Here is a 17197-nt window from a genome sequence, read left to right as displayed (position 1 = left end):
TAACCCCATGAGGTGCTTCAAGTGCCAGGGTTATGGACACGGCGCGGCAGTCTGTAAGAGGAACACTGTGTGTGCCAGATGTGCTGAAGAGGGTCATGAGGACAAGGGCTGCACAGCCCAGTTCAAATGCCCAAACTGTCAAGCTGGCCACTCAGCCTACTCCAAGGACTGCCCTGTGTGGAAACAGGAGGTTGCCGTGCAGGAGTACAAGGCAAGAAACGGATGTACCTTTAGCCAGGCGAAATCGGCTGTACTGGCCCTACCCAAGGGCCAATTCGGCTTGACAAAGACCTACGCCCAGGCTGTTGCTAAGAAAGGAAGATCCATAGCCACACAGACGGACACATTGACCCCACCACCCCCTCCTCCTCCCCCAACTCAGAAGAAAACACCGCCAAAGAACACACCTCTGAAGAAACAAGAAAGCCCTGTTGTCATGCTAAAGAACAGGTTCTCTGTGCTCGCTGATGAGAGCATGGAGACTGAGCAGCATGCCAAAACCAATACTCCGGGAGAACCCGGAGACATCATGTCTGACACAGGTTCTCCTCAGAGAACCCAGCCAGACACCCCAACCTCTACCGAGTTAGAGGTTGACCAACTCCCTAAGGGGAGAAATCAAAGCGGAGAGGATGCCCGAGGTGAGAGAGGAGGAAATAACCTCCGCTCTAACCAGAGGGATCTCCCCTCTCCAGAGAGAAAGACTTCCCCCAAAAGGGGGTTGTCCTCCTCTCCATCCAAACCCAAGAATAAAAATACCAAGGTCACTGGAATAAAGGGAAACCCCTCCGGGGGCCTCCCAAGGCCAAATAGCTCCAAGTAGGTCATCTAGAATAAGCCATGGATTCCAGAATTGTACAGTGGAATTGTAGAGGCCTCAAGGCCAATTACGAGGAAATGCAGCTACTGATGGACTCTGAGACTCCTGTAGCTGTCTGCTTACAGGAAACATTTCTGAAAGATTGCATCAGCTTCCGAAGCTACCGTGCTTACACCAAGAATGTTGAGGATGCAGAGAGAGCATCAGGTGGAGTCTGTATCCTTTTGAAGGATAGCATCCCCCATGAGAGGGTAGAACTACAGACCACACTACAGGCCGTAGCAGCTAGGATAACCCTTCACAAGGTTATCACTTGCTGCAGCCTGTATCTACCACCAGGCGCTCCATTAAACCGAACAGACATGGAGGACCTATTGAAACAACTCCCCCGGCCTTATTTAATCCTTGGGGATTTCAATGCCCATAACACCATGTGGGGATCCAACAATACCGACACAAGAGGTCGTTTGCTGGAGGATATCTTCCTCCAACATGATTTATGCATACTTAATGATGCATCACCGACCTACTTGCACCCAGGAACTGGATCATTCACATGCATTGACCTCACCGTATGCGTCCCCGGTCTTCTGGACGATTTTAAATGGTCAGTTAGCAATGATCTACGGGGAAGTGATCACTTCCCAATCATCATTACTAACAATCTCCCTTCATTGGGACGACCTCAGCGGTGGAAACTGAATAAGGCCGATTGGGAACAATTCCAAAAAAGATGCTCTGAGGATATCACAGAAAATATCCTCCATGAACAGAACCCAGCTGATACCTTTGCTAGCAAGCTACTAAGTATAGCCGGGAAAGTTGTACCCCTAACCTCTGCAAATCCAAAACGGCCTAGCAAACCATGGTTTGATACAGCTTGCAAAAGTGCTATTGGTGATAGGAAAAAACGACTGGCTGCATTTATAAAGAATCCTTCCCAGGAAAACCTAAAGCTATTCAGGATAGCTAGAGCAAAGGCTAGACAAACCATACGGTCAGCCAAAAGGAATTCCTGGAGAAGTTTTGTCGGCAGTCTGGATGCCAAAACTTCTGCTAGAGCGGTTTGGAAGGCAGTAAGGCGAATCAAAGGGAAAGAATCAAATGCAATAGGGCATTTGAAAAACCAAGGACGAACTGTCACGTCCCCCAGAGAAATAGCTGACTGCCTTGCATCCTCAATAGCAGAAAAATCATCCACTGCACACTACACGCCAGAGTTCCAAAAAGTCAAAACCAGGGAGGAAAGACACCCCATTGATTTCAGGTCAGAGAACAATGAAGACTACAACAAACCGTTCTCGCTTGAGGAACTGAGGGAATCGCTGGACAAGTCACATGACACAGCGCCTGGAGAAGACGAAATCCATTACCAGTTCCTCAAGCACCTTCCCGAACCCTCATTGGCAGTCCTGCTAGGGGTCTATAACTGTGTGTGGCAAACAGGCGCTTTCCCAAACAGCTGGAGGAAAGCCACAGTTATACCGATACCTAAACCGGGAAGAGACGGCTCTGACCCAGCTAACTATCGACCAATAGCACTAACAAGCTGCATCTGCAAAACCATGGAAAGAATGATTAACAGTAGGCTGGTCTGGTACCTGGAAAGGAATAAAGTGATCTCAAACTACCAGTGCGGATTCCGGCAGGGGCGGACAACAACTGACCACCTGGTAAGGCTGGAAGCTTATATTAGAAATGCATTACTCAGAAGAGAACATCTAGTAGCTGTATTCTTCGATATAGAAAAGGCCTATGACACAACCTGGAAACATGGCATTCTACGTGACCTGGCGCTTATGGGGCTTAAGGGACACCTCCCCCGTTTTGTGGAGGAATTCCTGAAAGATCGAAAATTTCAGGTTCGAGTGGGCAACTCCGCTTCTGACACTCATGACCAGGAAATGGGTGTACCCCAGGGCAGCATTCTGTCAGTCACCCTGTTCAACATTAAAATAAATAGCATCATAAATGCGCTGTCCCCTGGCATAGAGTGCTCTTTGTATGTTGATGACTTTGTCATTCTTACTTATGGGAAAAACATGAACACCTTAGAAAGGAAATTACAGTTATGTTTAAACAAAATTCAGGGTTGGGCAAACTATAATGGTTTCAAATTCTCAGACTCCAAAACAGTTAGTATGCATTTTTGTAATCTAAGGGGACTCCACCCAGACCCTGAACTATTTATACACAAAAAGAAGATCCCTGTCGTGAAAACTACAAAATTTTTAGGCCTCACCTTAGATTCCAAATTTAATTTTCTCCCCCCCATTAAGGAACTTAAGAAGAAATGCCAAAAGTCATTAAACATACTAAGAGTACTCAGCCATACGGACTGGGGAGCTGACAGAGATACCTTGCTGCTGCTCTATCGGAGTCTAATTCGATCCAAGCTAGACTACGGATCCATAATATATGGAGCAGCAAGGAAGTCGTACCTAAAAATACTGGAACCAATACAAAATGCTGCCCTGCGTCTCTGTCTCGGCGCGTTTCGTACATCACCTATCCCAAGTCTCCATGTGGAGGCTGGAGAACTCCCCATGGATATAAGAATGAAAAAGCTTGCAATGCAGTATATAGTCAAGCTAAAATCCAACCCCACGAACCCTGCTTTTGACTCCATATTTAACCCCACAGAGGTAGAATTATACAATCGAAGGCCTAACGTCATACAGCCGTTGGGCCTTCGAATGAGAGAACCCATCCAAAATTTAACCCCACCCATTGACCAAATCTCTAAAATAGGAACCCCTCAGAATCCTCCTTGGCTAATGAACAAACCCAAATTAAATTTATCCCTCCTTAATTTCAAAAAAGAAAATGCAGACCCAAGCATACTACAAGTCCACTTTAGGGAACTGCAGGAGAGCTACGGAGATTGTGGCACCATCTACACAGACGGATCCAAAATGGAGGGAAAGGTCGCGTGTGCCTGCTCCTTTCGGAACAAAACAATCTCCCGTAGACTCCCCGATGGCTGCTCCATCTTTACGGCCGAATTGCACGCAATATTGCTTGCACTTATGGCCGTAAAAGCATCAGAAAGGAGTAAATTTATAATCTGCTCCGACTCGAAATCTGCATTGCAAGCTTTGGGGCGGATGAAGACTGACATCCCATTGGTACATAAGAGCCTGAAGCTGTTGGACCTAATAACAGCCGACCGTAGGGATGTCACCTTCATCTGGGTCTCCTCCCATGTTGGCATCGAGGGAAACGAAGCCGCAGACAGAGAAGCAAAGAGAGCCCTAAATCATGCGGTGTCAGGAACCCAAATTCCCTACTCGGACCTGAGACAAAGTATTGCCTCTGCCACCTATCGAGAGTGGCAGAACCGATGGGAGGCTGAGACTCACAGTAAACTCAGGCAGATTGTGGCGGATGTCAGGTGGCGGCCCACATCTAATCTAAGGGTCTGACAAGGCGTGGTAGCACAACCATGTCCAGACTTAGGATTGGCCACACCTACATCACGCACTCTTTTGTACTGAAGAGAGAGGAGCCCCCACTTTGCGAGTACTGTGACTCTCGCCTCACCGTGGAACATATCCTCGTTGATTGCCCCAGATACCAGGATGTCAGGGCGAAACATTTTAGAGCCACTAATCTAAAAACACTATTTAATAATGTCGAGCCTGGGAAGGTACTGGGCTTTATTCGGGAAGTGGGGCTATCTACGAAGATCTGATTTCCGAATTTGTGAACATGCACTATTTACATTAGATTTTTACCAAATATTTAAATTTTTACTACCTTTACTATTTTAACTGTGAATAGACCTTGATTTTAATTATATGACTGTATAGAATCTGGCCCTTGTTGTTTAGAGAGAGAGTGGTCCTTGAGGGACTGCAGGCACGACATGGCCTAAATTGTGCCGATGTGCCTCAAATCAACAAATCAATTCTTAGGTTTCAGTACTGATCAACCCGGATTATTTTCTTTCTGGCAACTATTACTACAACTACAAATATATATTATTTTGTTGTTGTTGTTTTCTTGTTTAAAACTTAAAAATAATGCACAGGCAGGATTAGAACTCAGGGTTAGCATTACAACCATATGACCAGGCAACTATCAGCTTTTGATGAAATTACTGTCCATTTATCAAGTCATCTGATATGGCTATAAAATAAGCCAGGCCCCTACCCAGTATTGTTAATGATTGACATTGATGGGTCTTAAATAGAAGTTAAAACATTTCTATTGGTTAATGATAAATGTGCTAAAAGCCCAATGCAAGCATATTTAAAGAAATTAATTTGTGTCCTATTTTATTTAGTAACACAATTTTATAATAATTAATCAAATGTGACATCACATAAGATAGAATTTTATAATACTAAATAACACCTGCACTGAAATGGAAGGCAAGTTTATTACAATTTTAAAACAATTAATAAATTCTAGCTTTTACATGTATATAGTATATAGCATCTGCACTGAAATGGAAGGCAAGTTTATTACAATTTCAAAACAATTCATAAATAAAATAATTAATTAATCTTATACATGTATTTCTCATCTCTTCATCTCTGCCTGTGGTCCTTCTGAGACATTCGCCATCAACCAGCTTCCTCCAGGCATCTCGTTTCTGGGTGAGTCTCTCCAACTGTCCCCATGTTTTGCCCATCTGCTTGGCATCTGCTTCCAAATCATGGCACCATGTATTCCCGGGCCGTCCCCTCTTCCTCTTTCCTTGGGGGTTCCAGGTTAGAACTTGCCTTGAAATGTTGGATGCAGGCTTGCGAAGTGTGTGACTTATCCGTTTCCAGCATCTCTGAAGGATATCTACTTCAATGGGCTGCGGCTTTATTCTTTGCCACAGTACCTCATTCGAGATCTTGTCTGGCCAGCAGATCACAAGTATCCTCCTCAGGCAGGTATTGATGAATACCTGGATTTTTTTCATGGTGGTGATGGTGGTTCTCCAGGTCTCTGCTCCAGAAAGTAGTATTGGCTTAACAATGGTGTTACAGAGCCTAATCTTGGTAGTGATGCTTATTTCCCTAGATCCCCAGGTGTTCTTCAGCTGATGGAAGGCTGCTCGAGCTTTACCAATGCGGGTTCTGACATCTGCATCTGTTCCTCCATGGTGGTCTAGGATACTTTCGAGATAGTTGAAACTTTCCACCTCTTCCAGTGCCTCACCTCGGACTGTAATGGATGTATTGTTGGATGCATTTATCTTGAACACCTTGCTCTTCCCTCTGTTTATGGTTTCTCGCTGAATTGTCAGCTACAACGCTAATCTTTTCCTGCATCTGCTGTTGTGTGTGAGAAAGGAGAGCCAAGTCATCTGCAAAGTCGAGGTCATCTAGCTGTTTCCACAGTGTCCATTGTATATCGTTTCGCTTCTGGTCTGTTGCTGTCTTCAAGACCAAATCTATGGCTAGTAGAAACAAGAAAGGAGAGAGTAAACAGCCTTGTCTCACTCCTGTTTGGACTTCAAATGGGTCTGTCAGTTGTCTGCCATGCACTATCCTGCAAGTCATCCTCTCGTATGACTTCTTGATGATATTTGTAATTTGTAGAGGGTAGAGTAACTTCACACTGGTATCAATGTCTGCCTTTAGTGCTTCAACAGGGATGCTGTCAGGTTCTGCTGATTTACCATTCTATACATGTATTTATGAAATGAATATTCCAACAAATTCAGAAGTATTATTTATTTTTAAAAAATGCCAATAATGAATTGAATTACCATTTTGCTTATTTTGCACATTCATAAAGTAAGTTTTTATCTAAAAATGTTAGCAATTGAACTAAGAAATTGAGATTGATTGCAAAGTTTGTACATTGCATAGTTCTCACTGAATTGTTTTTCACACTCAAGTCTGGCTACAGGGACAGACTGGGTGTCTATACCATCCGGCCCATAAATTGTATATTATATGATGGACATTCAATTCTAGGTCTACCTGTCCTCAAAATCATTATGTTAAGTTTGATAATGTATCGAAAGCTGTACACAAACATACAGTGAACACTATATCCTTATAAGGAATACAGACCTTATGTTGCTTTTTAATCGCAAAGTGTGTAGGCCTGAAAAGGATGAAGCCTACTTGTAGCACTGTCTACGGATGTAGGTTATTACATTATTTCGGAAAATGTGTTAGATTTAACTAGTAGGCTCTAAAAGAGTGTGAAAAAGATTTTTAAAAAACCCCACTTAACTCAAAAGCCCCCCTTAAAAGGAATACTTTAAAACCTTTAACAATTGAATACGTGCCATAGTGACATCCATGCAGCACTTATCTTATAAAATACAGACATGATTTCAAAAAAGACTTCTATGGTCCTACTGGCACATTTGGATACCATTAGCCAGAATGCCCGTTGTTAAGGCTTCCGCGCGGTGTTGATTCTTGGAAATATATCTAGTGTAGATCTGACTGGAAGTAACGCTGAACTCAACTAGTTCAGTAACACCGGCGAAAGGCCGAAACAATCAAATATGTAGTCGACGCTGATATGTTGTTCTACAAATATGTTTAATACTCAAGAAGGGAATCGTCCGATGTCAGCTATGTCCGTAAATCCGTAAATCTATTGTACTCAAGTCTACTACTCAACAAGAAGCGTCTTCTTTAAGCGTCACTTAGAGCGTTCTTATTTTTTAAAGATCTGTCACGTCACTTGTCGCTAATTAAAACTTTCCCCTTATTCCCGAAACAAATAACTAATTCCTAATCATGTCATAACACCATATAGCCAGTACGCCCCTGTCTGGCTAGTAAGCTTAATGTTATTCTGCAAAACTTTGCCTCACCATTTACAAAACATTTTATATAATTATGTCATATTGTGTTAAGAAATATGAATAAACAAAAATAATATCCATTTTTGTGTATACATGATGCGATTTTGTACAACAATTAAAAACAAAATTTTTTAGGAAGCAATATGATTCTGAAACAAGTAAAAATATAAATTTCATTCATTTTCTTAAACACAGATCAAGAATAGAAATGAAAAAAAAAAACAAAAAAAAAAAAAACAACTACAATATATAAGTGTTATGGTGTTAGATTTGTCACATGACACACGCAGTGGCCAATCAGTTAAAACTAAACAGATTTAGCCAAAACTGAATGAATAAAACATCCTAGTAAAAGAAAAAAGGATTACAATTTACCTCCCTTTTCTCTACCATTATATTAGTGACCAAATGAAAAAAAAAACAGAAATGATATCTATCTGTGGCATTTTACGTCTCGTGAGACGATCTTTTCCCTTTGCAACTTCTTGTGTGACTAAAGAGGCCAATCCTTGATACACAGCTGCGATCACAGGTTGGGCATATAAAATCACCAGGCGCCATTGCATTTTCACCCTTCTTTCTGCTTCTGTTGTGTATGACATCTGCAATCTGTGACCCTTCCTTTATGCTCTCTCTCCATGTGGATCTGTCCAGTGCCACCTCTTCCCAGTTGCCAGTGTCGATTTTGAAGAGCTTCATGTCGCGTTTGCATACATCCGTATAACGTAAAAGTGGGCGACCAGCGGCTCTCCTGCCTTCAATTAGATCGCCATACAGGATGTCCTGTGGAAGTCGACCTACTGGCATTCTACGAACGTGGCCAAGCCAGCCAAGGCGTCTGCTGCTGATAACAGAGCGGATGTCCTGGCATCCTGCTCTATGTAGCACTTCCTCATTTGTTATCTTATCTTGCCACCTTATTTTAAAGATCCGCCTTAGGCATCGGAGGTGGAAGACATTCAGCTTTTTTTCCTGCCATGAGTAGGTTGACCATGTTTCACTTCCGTACAGCAAGGTGCTCAACACACAGGTCCGGTAGACTAGGGCTTTAGTACTGCTAGTCAGCAATATGTTGTCCCAGACTCTTTTCTGCAACCGTGACATGGTGGCCATTGCCTTGGCTATCCTGTTGTTTATGTCTTTATCCAGTAGAGTGTTGTTGGATATGATGGAGCCAAGGTAACAAAAGTGATCAACAATTTCTAGTGGTTGGCCATTAATGCTTACTTGAGGTGCAGTGTTTGTGTTTTGGACAAGTATCTTAGTCTTGCTTTGACTGATGTTTAAGCCGAACTTCTGGCAAGCAGCAGATAGTTTGTCAACCATGGACTGTAGCTGAATATCAGAATCAGCCACAATAGCTGCATCATCAGCATACAGGAGTTCCCTGACGAGTAGCTTCCTAACCTTGGTTTTTGCCCGCAGCCTTGATACATTAAATAGTTTTCCAGAGGATCTTGTATGGAGAAACACACCTTCGTTTATGTCGCTGTACGCATAATGCAGTAGACAGGAGAAGAATATGCCAAACAGAGTAGGTGCGAGCACACATCCCTGCTTGACACCACTGCAAACCTCAAAAGGTGCTGATTGGGCTCCATTGAATTTGACAGTACATTTAGTTTCCTCGTGAAAACATTCAATTAACTTCAGTAGTTTGGGAGGGCAACCTATTTTCCTCAGGAGTTTGAAAAGGCCACTTCTGCTGACCATGTCAAAAGCTTTAGTCAGATCGACAAAAACAATGTAAAGGGGTCTGTCTCTCTCTCTGAATTTCTCCTGCAGTAGTCGTAGAGAAGATATCATGTCTATAGTGGACCTACCACTCCTGAATCCACACTGAGACTCTGGGTAGACTCTAGAAGCTATCACTTGCAGCCTGGATAGTGCCACTCTAGCAAAGATCTTGCCCACTATACTGAGGAGAGAGATACCCCTATAGTTGTTGCAATCACTCCGATCCCCTTTGTTCTTGTATATTGTGACTATAGTTGCGTCACGCATGTCCTGTGGGACATGACCTGTTTCCCAACAGCGGCAGAGGAGAATATAGAGTTCAGGGAGCAGGAGTGATTCGTTGACTTTCACTACTTCCACTGGGATACCATCACTCCCAGGAGATTTTCTATTTTTTAAGCAGTTAACGGCTTTTTTGAGGTCACTAAGGCTCGGAAGCTCATCTAGGCATTCCAGTACTGGAAGATCTGGTAGAGAAGCCAGGGCGACATCGTCTACTGTATTCTGTGTGGCATAGACTTCGAGGTAGTGTTCTGTCCATCGTTCTAGCTGCTTGGTTTGATCTGTAATTTTTTCTCCTGATTTGGATAGAAGGGGGGCAGGCTTAGACACTGCTGGACCCAGGGCCGCTTTAATGATATCAAATAGAGCTTTGCTATTTCCTTAGTGGAGACTGTCTTGGATTCTGTTGCAGGTATCCCTCCAGAAGTTGTTAGCACATTTTCTAGCCATTTGTTTTGCCTCTTTATTAGCACTTTTGAAGGCCTCCAGAGATTTTGGATTAGGCTTTGTCTTGTGAGCGAGGTGTGCAGATCGTTTTTTCTCGATGCAAGGTTCCATATGTGCTAGATTCGCCTCAAACCAGTCTACATTTTTGTGTTTTTGAGGCCCAAAGGCGGTGATTGCCGAACTGTAGATTACGTCTCTTAATTTCTCCCATCTGATCGAGATGTCTTCTTCATCACTTAACGAGGGGATTGAACTGTTCAGGAGCTCGCCAAAGAGTGCACACTTCTCTGGGTCACCTACATGGTTGACGTTAATTCGCCTAGTTCTGGGTTGAGTGGAAGTGTAAGCCTTCTTGAGAAGTAGTTTGATTTTGCTTAGCACTAGTGAATGGTCTGAGTTGCAGTCCGCACTATGGTATGAACGGGTGTGGATGACACTTTTCAGATCCATCCTTCGGGTGATGCAGAGGTCAAGCTGGTGCCACCTTTTTGAGCGTGGGTGCTGCCAAGAGACTTTATGGCGTTCCTTGCCAGAGAAGAATGTATTTGTTACACACAGTTCATGAGAGCTACAGAACTCAAGTAGCCTTTGGCCATTGTCATGAAAAACCATTTTACCTCCCTTTTCTCTACCATTATATTAGTGACCAAATGAAAAAAAAAACAGAAATGATATAGTACATTTTTATTAAACTATATCATTAATAAAAATATAGTTGAAAAAACAGCGATAGATTTTCAAATTGAATACAAAAACATTTTTTTTTACAAAACTGTTTTTTTTTACAGACAATTTATCTTCCAATTTACAGAGACCAAATATTTTAAATAAATTCATACAAATCTATGTAATGTTTTTTTTTTTTTTTTAGAGTTTACTTCTCTAAGACTTAAAGGCAGCCCTCATGACCATAGACTAAGAAAAAGCCTTTGACAGAGTGGACTAGGACCACCTCTTAAAGATACTAGACAAGACAAACATATAGACACGTCCCTGACCAAATACATAAAATAGATCTACAAGGATGCCTCAGATCAGCTAATTATCAACCAATCTCTTAGTGATAGAATCCCCATTAAAAGATCGAGCAGGCAAGGGTGTCCCCTTTCTCCTTTTTTATAACCCTCTGCCTGGAACCCCTATTAGAAAGCCTTAGGTTAGACCAAGAATTCGTAGGTATTAAAATTCTAGGGCCAAATCCCGTAGTTAAAAATCAAGGTATATGCAGACGATACTACCCTCTTCCCCTTTTTAGAAAAATTAATATCCAGAAATCAGCCATAATGGGGTTAGGTAGGTGGTATATCCCCCCCCCCAGTTTTCCCTTTTAGGCTTAGGATAGAAAAAGAGATTAAAATCTGTGGCACCGTGTGTACCTAAAAACCCGTCACTTTACATTAAAAAAACAATGGGATGAAATAGCAGATAAGATAAAGAAAATAATAAAAACCTTTCAATATATGGGTACAACAATTTTTGGAAGGGCCATTATAGTAAACAACCTGATAGTGCCCAAAATTTTGTATCTGGCCAACAATGTAGAACCACCTCCAAACTTCATAAAAACATATACAAAATCATTTGAAAATTTAACTTCACAAAAACATTCAGAAGTATTAAACACAACACACTAATACAAGATAAAAAAAAAAAAACAAGGGAGGATAAGCGTACAAGATATCAAAACAAAAATTAAAGCACTTCGTTTAAAACTTATCGGTAGGGTAGTTAGGTCCCCTGAAAACTTTCCCTTGACCTTATACTATTTCGGTTTAAGACTCAACAAAGTTCTCCTCATCCAAAACAACACACCCCATTATCTCGGCACCCACATCCACCAGTTTTACAGATCACTAACCAGACACCTACAAAACAATGAAAATCTAATACATCACAAAATCAAAAACATTTACACAGCACTTAGAGATAGACTTAGAGAAAATTTAGAGCTTAGAATAAAATGGGTGAGGGAATTAGGAATAGTGGTCAATACACACACAGACACATTCACGCAATTGCACAATAAAAATATAACTCCGAAAGCACGGGAGGTAGCCTACAGGCTAATTTATGAAATGACCCCAGTAAAGAAGAAGGGTAAGGACAGGGCAGGCCAGAAACACACATGTAGACCATGGACGTAGCCAGGATGTTTTTTCGGGGGGGGGGGGGGGAAGTGGATTTTTTCGCTAGAAGCTCCCCCAGCGCGGGGCGAATCCCCGCCTCCAAGCAGTATTTCTGGTATTGAAAGCCAACAAAATGCATATTCTGAGGTACCTACACTGCATTTTCCTGCTATTAAAAAGTTTTATTTCAAAAACCTAATGTGATATTCTTACTGACTTAGACCCTCCAGCGCCCTTCGTAGCATTTGCCGTCCAGCTGTTTCCATAAAAATCTGTCACTGGTAATGTCTGAAGCCTCTTCCCACCTACCATGAGGACCTCCATGAATGTGTGGCGTCAAGTTGTACTAGGATATCATTGCAACTTTTCTTATGCGTAATTCATTTTGTCGGAGAACGTGTCCCGCAAACCTCATGCATCGCTCTCTCACAATCTTACTATGGGGTCGACTCCCAGTTCGGCATAGGATTTCCTTGATTTGGACCCGATCTCTATGATTGACTCCTAAAATCTGTCTTAGCCATCTTTGTTGAGCCACATTTAGTGTTTTTCAATTTTGACAGATAACTATTCTCTGCACTTTATTAATGGAGCCCCGCCTCTGGTAAAAATATGTAACCTCTCTTGAATACGCTCTTGGAATTAAGTGACTGTAGTTTGTTTTAGATTTTATATCGAAAAGGGAAGTTTTATCATCAAAATCATCTGTTGGGGGTTTTCCACCTCCAAATGCTCTGTAGGGGGATCTTAAACTCAAAACCATCTGTAGGGGTTTTAAACTTAAAAAAAAAGCCATCTGTAGGAGAGGGGTTTAACTCAATGAGTGCGGAGCGTCTATCCCATAGACGGTCTGTCTGCCCTAAACGCACGGAACGTCTATCCCATAGACGTTCTTACCCTACCTTTGTTTCGTTGCATTTTTAAATTAAAAATTTTAACTAACAACAGTGGAACTATTTTTAATTTATAAAAGAGTTCTTCATCCTTTGTTTACATAGAAATTAGAAGCTTTTGGCTTTATTTAGACATTTATTTATTACTTTTTTTACAATGTAAAAAAACGTCGCCATGACTACGCTAGTCCAAGACACACCCACAATGTTGACTACTAAAGAAACTTTATAATTATTCTAAAAATTATCACAAATAAATAGTAATAATGAAGAATTTGATCTAGATTAGATTCAGGTAGGTCTAAATTTAGCGTATTTATATGATAATTATGATTATAATTTATATCTATATTATTAGTATTTAGATCTAAATCTATTATTGTCAGTAGGCTAGGTGTAGTCTGTAGATCGAGATTGACTAGATCTAAGCTTTTATCTCTAGACTTGGACTCTAGATCTAGATATATCTTTAGATCTAAGCTTCTGGTAAATAAAAAGAAAGGAAATGGTAGATCTACATCAAATAATCATCCACTGTGGGCATTTTTTCCCCATTTTCTTTTTTTTTTTTAGTATTGTTTATCTGTAAAAATCTACAACATCATGGCTATGCTTGTCCAAGACACACCCACAATGTTTACTACTGAAGAAGCTTTATTATTGTTTTATTTATACTTCTATGAATTGTAATAATGAAGATCTTGATCAAGTTTTGCATTGGATGAAGCAGACTTGGACATTATTAGCATTTAGATTTAGATCTAGTATTGCCTTATATGCTTAGGCTTAGGCCTTAGCCTTAGACTAGGGCTAGGTCTTGAATGTAGATCAAGGTTGACTAGATCTATGCTTTTATCTTTACACCTTTGTAGATTCCTATAGATCTAACCCTTAGATAAATGAAAACAACAGAAATGGCAGATCTAAATCCAATATTCATCCACCATGCTGGGCCTTTTCTTGGTATATTTTCTAGCAATTTTTTTTAGTATTGTTTTTTGGTAAAAATCATCACCATCACTATACTGGTTCAAGTTGCACTCCAAAAGGTTTACTACTAAATAAAAGTAAAATATAAAACTATTCTAAATCCATAATTTATCACAAAGGAACAGTAATAATGATCTATTCGATGTCTAAATCTTAGGTAAAATGAATTAGGATTTTTATTGTCCTTCATCTAGTTAGAGATTTAGGCTTTGATCTCTCGCTAGCCTATGTCTTGCACTGGTCTAGTATTAGAATGAAAGATGTTCTATGCAAATAAAAAGAAGACAAATCTAGATCTATATCCCATTGATTCAAATTTTCCCTTTCCTTTTAAAAAAATATTTAATATGCATATTTTAATCAATCACTTAAATTAACTATTAACTGCATGTAAACTAATTTTATTAGCTCTTCTCAGTAATATACAAAAAACATAACAACATAATTATGAACATTAATTTGCTAGATAAAAGAAATCATTGTGCAAAATTTCAGATTGATCCAAAAGTGAGTGTGGGAGAAATAATGTGTACAAACTTTTTACCAGACAGATAAACAAATGAGTTGTTATAAGCTTTGTAAAAATAGGCTGTATTACTACTATATTAAATATCATATTACTCAGACACAGTAACTCTTTGCAGAAAATTATAATTCGTACACTTTATTGGTTCCAAATATACATGTGGAAGTTATGCATCACAATTTCTTTTGTTTAATGAATTGGAAAAAGTGAGTAAAGTGTTGGTCTTAAGTGGATATAGATTACCTCCCTTATGTCTTTCTGTTGTTTTTTTTAATCAACAAGTAGATAAGGATGCATTCTATATGTTACATCTAAAACCCAAAGTTTGGCCTATTTTTAAAATGGACAACCATTTCGAGGCCTGTGGCCAATACCTGATGTATTTGAAATTAAAAGCATTTTTTCTCATTTGTCTGGCCACTTTGCGAAATGCCAGGGTATCCCTGGACAATAACAATTGAGCTGATGCAAGACTGTAAACAGTGCAGCCATGGCCAGATACAGTATGTGGGGGCCCAGGGGCAAGATTTTTGTGGAGGCCCCTACAATTTTTCAAAAGTTTTAAAAAAGATCCACTTATGAATGAAAATACTTAGATCAGGCTGTCTTTTAGAAGAGTGAAATAGAGTTCTTGTAAATTTAATCTCCCTTTCCTTTTAAAAAAATATTTAATATGCATATTTTAATCAATCACTTAAATTAACTATTAACTGCATGTAAACTAATTTTATTAGCTCTTCTCAGTAATATACAAAAAACATAACAACATAATTATGAACATTAATTTGCTAGATAAAAGAAATCATTGTGCAAAATTTCAGATTGATCCAAAAGTGAGTGTGGGAGAAATAATGTGTACAAACTTTTTACCAGACAGATAAACAAATGAGTTGTTATAAGCTTTGTAAAAATAGGCTGTATTACTACTATATTAAATATCATATTACTCAGACACAGTAACTCTTTGCAGAAAATTATAATTCGTACACTTTATTGGTTCCAAATATACATGTGGAAGTTATGCATCACAATTTCTTTTGTTTAATGAATTGGAAAAAGTGAGTAAAGTGTTGGTCTTAAGTGGATATAGATTACCTCCCTTATGTCTTTCTGTTGTTTTTTTTAATCAACAAGTAGATAAGGATGCATTCTATATGTTACATCTAAAACCCAAAGTTTGGCCTATTTTTAAAATGGACAACCATTTCGAGGCCTGTGGCCAATACCTGATGTATTTGAAATTAAAAGCATTTTTTCTCATTTGTCTGGCCACTTTGCGAAATGCCAGGGTATCCCTGGACAATAACAATTGAGCTGATGCAAGACTGTAAACAGTGCAGCCATGGCCAGATACAGTATGTGAGGGCCCAGGGGCAAGATTTTTGTGGAGGCCCCTACAATTTTTCAAAAGTTTTAAAAAAGATCCACTTATGAATGAAAATACTTAGATCAGGCTGTCTTTTAGAAGAGTGAAATAGAGTTCTTGTAAATTTAATCTCCCTTTCCTTTTAAAAAAATATTTAATATGCATATTTTAATCAATCACTTAAATTAACTATTAACTGCATGTAAACTAATTTTATTAGCTCTTCTCAGTAATATACAAAAAACATAACAACATAATTATGAACATTGAACTGATTATGTAACCCAAATTGAGCAAAAACATGTTTTTGTTCAAAACATAAAAAGTTTAATGACAGTGAAACGGTGGGTTTTCCCTACATGCAATTGTTTGATTCAAGTTTTTAGTGAAATTAGCAACATGTTTAAAAGTTCCTCTATTTGATAAAATTTATTTAGAAATAGATGATTTTATTTTTTAAAAAAGAACATTTATTTTATAGATTAACTAGTCGACCAGCGGTGTAGCATACGCCGCTATTTTGCATAGCCAGTCTTAGGCCACTGCAACCTATGCGACCACAGTGGGCACCCACTTTCAAAGGATCTGCGCTAATTCAAGGTGTATGAATTATTAAATTAAACAATTTTTTAACTTAAAACAGATTTCCCGTGCCCTCATGTCGATTTACCAAGAGGTCAACAATTCTCAAAGATAGATTGAAACATTTGGTAATTCTTGCTATTGAGCGGGATCTATGTAGGAAACAGAATTATTATGATATACTATATGGCTTTGCTATACGCAAGGCTCGTAAAGTAATTCTGTACATAGTAAAGAATGAATAAAATGCAAAGACGAATTTATTTTCTAATGCAAACTCTTAAATTTCACTAATTGTCCGCTTCCCTACCCAAACCCGCAAAATACGTTTCGAATAGGGATTCACAATGCCTTGCTATTTAGTGTTTTACATGTTTCGGGTGTTCCTTCAGAGTTGAAGATAGTTTACTTTTTAGTCCAAACCTCCTGCAAGATGAAGGGGGATGGGAGCGGGCAGGGTTTGACAGTCCAGTGCGCAGCCATCCGTAGCGACATGTGAATACCCACGTGCTCTCCCCCCCTCTTGTTATTTCGTGGGGTGACTCCACAGAAATAAGAGAAAGATCTTTCCTTTACTTCTTGTCCAAACCCTTGAGGGAAGAAGAGAATTATATATATAGATGAAAGATATGTTTTTAATAGTAAAATATAGCCAG

General features: G+C 39.7%; 1 protein-coding gene across 4 annotated transcripts in view; it reads left to right on the top strand.

Moving 5' to 3' along the window:
• LOC106058736 (uncharacterized) overlaps positions 1–17197 on the top strand; it is a 37275-nt gene that overhangs the window by 14237 nt on the left and 5841 nt on the right. For 3 of the 4 annotated variants that reach the window (XR_008775523.1, XR_008775522.1, XR_008775524.1), the window contains exon 6: positions 4738–7832. The exons of the other annotated variant lie outside the window; for it this stretch is intronic. The gene's annotated coding sequence lies outside the window, so the exon portion shown is untranslated. Of the gene's footprint in view, positions 1–4737; positions 7833–17197 lie in introns of those variants that run through there. 4 annotated transcript variants of the gene reach the window in all.

This window comes from Biomphalaria glabrata, chromosome 17 (assembly GCF_947242115.1).
Source record: "Biomphalaria glabrata chromosome 17, xgBioGlab47.1, whole genome shotgun sequence".
NCBI classification, from domain to species: domain Eukaryota; kingdom Metazoa; phylum Mollusca; class Gastropoda; family Planorbidae; genus Biomphalaria; species Biomphalaria glabrata.
The sequence above is the reverse complement of the archived record's forward strand: the minus strand, read 5'-3'. Positions and strand labels throughout refer to the sequence as shown.